This window comes from Lactuca saligna, chromosome 3 (genome assembly GCF_052625555.1).
Source record: "Lactuca saligna cultivar CGN05327 chromosome 3, ASM5262555v1, whole genome shotgun sequence".
Classification (NCBI taxonomy): Eukaryota; Viridiplantae; Streptophyta; class Magnoliopsida; order Asterales; family Asteraceae; genus Lactuca; species Lactuca saligna.
In genome coordinates this window covers 171,694,439-171,698,000 of record NC_136419.1, presented here as the reverse complement: position 1 = coordinate 171,698,000, position 3,562 = coordinate 171,694,439, and positions in this window count along the sequence as shown.

Below are 3,562 nucleotides of genomic sequence, written 5' to 3'. Positions count from 1 at the left end.
CGGCGAATTGGTCACTTAATTCGCGACCCGAAACCTGGTCCGACTCGGCGAGTAAGTATACCTACTCATCGAGTCCTTTCTTCAATTTACACTTTAAGCCCTTAACTCAAACCTCTGAAATTTGGGATATTATAGTGGCACATCAAGATAGTGGTGGATCATCTGGAATATTGATGGCTCATCAGAGACATTGTTGGTTTATCCACAACTCTATGGCTCAACAAGATGATGATGGATTAACATGAATACTTGGTGGCTCATCTCAAGTCAATGGATCAACATGATCACATTGATGGTTCAACAAGTTTGCACATGGCACATCTTGTACAATGATGGCACATCCAAATACTCACTAGAACATTCAGTTCGTCGATGGTCCATCATAAATACGTTGTTGTATATATTCAAGTTCAATACATATTCCAACAATCAAGAAACAACTCAATTTAATGAGTGACACTTTTGGAAGTTGATGACATCTTAGAAGACAATAGAGCAACATGATACTCAAGTTGCTCATCATATTTTCAATGTTGATCAAGATGGCTCAAGGAATATGAAGACTTAAAACTTGGATGGAACCCTAACGGGATACTAACGGAATTGGAATATTCCATCCATTCTCAGTTAAGTAGGGAAAAGGTGTTAACTGATGACTAAGTCATGATGATGTGACAACACCTGATTGGTCAAAACATATCATGGGATTTTCTAAAGCCTATAAATAGGCCCATTGGGATCCATTATAAAGTTGCTCAATTTGATAATTCCCTGCTCTTCCTACTTCATTCTTGCTCATTCTTGTCAATTGTTGTTTAGACTAGTTCTCAGAGAGCCATTTGAGTGTTTTAGTGTGTTTACTATTCAAACACATGTAGCTGAGTCTTTATGAATATGAGACACATCTGAATCATTGATCTTAAGCATTAAAAAACCTTTTTTACCATTAACTTTGTTGATTCACAACTCTTTACTTACAATATTACTTGCCACTTGACGATTCTGAAACTTTGTTTCAATATTTTCAACACTTGGACTCTACAACTCTAGATATATTAGATTTTTCTCACTTTTTTACTTGGTATCAGAGCAACTGAATTTCTTATATTTTCAGTTAGTATCAGAGCTCGTGTGATCGACCTTGAGACTTAGAAATTTTTTGAGAAAAATATCTTTTTTCAAGTTTCAAACTAGTATCACTTATTCTCAATGGCAAGTGTGAATCAAAACCAAAATGTTCTCTATTTAGTTTCAGTTGCAAACAGTCTTGGAGCAGGAAATCGTGTATCTATCCTTGTGCCAAGTGAATACACTTCATCGATAGATCGGATCAAGTACTACCTGGAGATCATGACTCTGACATCTGGACCTTCATTTCCACTAGGAAACACACTACATAAATTTTGAAAGATATCAGAGTTCCTAAAGCCGATGTCTCTCTTGAAACCTCCAAAGTTATTTATGGATTCGTTTCTACTGCTGCTCAACTTTGTGATAGGAAAATCAAGAAATTTGAGGCTAAGGCAATGCAAGAGCTTATCTGTAATTCCTCATGAAATGTATGAGAAGCTTCCCGATGAAGATAAGAGTTCACCCTTCAACGTCTAGAATGCACTCAAGAAACAATTTGAGGGGACTGACAAGATTCTTGCAAAGAGGAAGAAAGTTGCATTGATATATATGGACAACTACAAAATAGTACCTCATGAAACTCTCTTTGATGCATATTCTAGGTAAAACATTGTTGTCAATAGGGTGAATAAGCTTAAATGTGAAAGATCTCAAGAGGATTTCAATATGAAATTCTTGAACAAACTATCTCCTAAATGAGACACATTGCACATGATCATGCTACAAACTACAATCAACCTGGATACTATGTCTTTGTTTCATCTGTACACTGAACTTCAATAGTATGAGCCTAAAGTCAATAAGCTGACTCAAGGAACTCCCTTTGATAATCAACGACTTGTCATGGGAAATTCAGCAACCATGGCAAATCATTATTAAAGCTTGTTTGCACAACATAATCCTATCCCAAACCACTATACCGACCATTTTTCCAACCAAGGATATGGAGCGTATCCATATCAAAGTTTAAGTTTGGCTCAACAATACAATCAGAATGCCTACATGCTAGCTCAACAACCTTTTCAGATAGAAATTGGGTACATGGAAAATCACCAAGTTTTCAATGGAGCCAAAATGAAATCTCTTCAAATCAATGAGGGAAAATGAGTATGAAGAATGCTTGGCACTCCTAACCAAGTTCAATCCAAACTTCAAGAAGTTTGTGAACAAGCCAACTGGGAACTTCAGAGCACAAGGTTATCAGCAACCCTAACACTATCATCAAAACTCTAAAAACTTCCAAGGAGGGAAAAACAATCAACAGAGCTTCAACTCTCAAAACTCCTCCATCCAACAGAAGTATAATTCTCAGAATTCAAATTCTGATTCTCAGAGGTCAAACATAAGAGTTCATTATAACAAGTCAAAGTCTTATGATGATGATGAAGCATACTACCTTCAGAAAGTTAAAGAACTCAAAAAGAAATCAAAGGACAAAGCTTTCATGGTCATGGAAACTCCAAGTGTTGAAATCTAGGAAACTGATGATGAATCAGATCAACTAGAAGAAACAAAAGCCTACAAGAACTATTTCTGCTTCATGGCTGATAATGAAAAGAGCCTCCTCCTCTCTATCAACAAGATGTTGAGAAGGTACACTTTATGCTTCGTGATAATCATTTAATAGTTGAGACTTTTCCAGATGCCATTGACCATATTTCTGAAATAATCAAAGAATATGTCCCAATGCTAAATAACATCTCAGTTACTCCAAAGATGAACTGAATGCCACTTAGTTCAAATTTGAAGAATTGAGATGTAATATGGCTACGTTAGATAATGAACGAGCAATCAAAATTGAGGCACGTCTTACATCAGTTGAAAAATATGAAATTGTAATGAATCAATGTGACATTATTTCAAAAGACAATCGTGAGATGGATGCGTAAATCAACACAAAAATCAATAGTTATAAGGCATCCAAAACCCTTCTTAGAAAAATCGCATGTCATTCTCTCTTGGCCAAAGCCATCATGGATCAAATATGGTCTTGGTTATGATGAAATGAACAAGTAAATCATGAGTCCTAACACTCAACTAGATTTGATGCCATGTGGTCCAAGTCTCTTCACTGGAGACAATGAGGATCAAGAAGAGGTGTTGACCTGCAGTCTAGATGTAATTACCACTTCATTCTCAAGCATTCCATTAGAAGTCACAAAATCCCATGATCTTTTAGACTTGAACACTAAGTCTAGCTCCCTATTTGAATATTCATATGAATGTACCACAATGGAAAGTTTTAATTCTGAAGATGCCACTTCTGAAAATCCTGATATCACTGGCTAAAAATCTAATGGTAAACAGCTAAAATCATATGATCTGGTAGGATACACTAAGACTAAACCATTGAATTCCTCAGTCAAGAAAGATTTCACACTCGTAATGCTTCAGTTTATGGAACAAATGACATAGGATGTAAATATTCTAA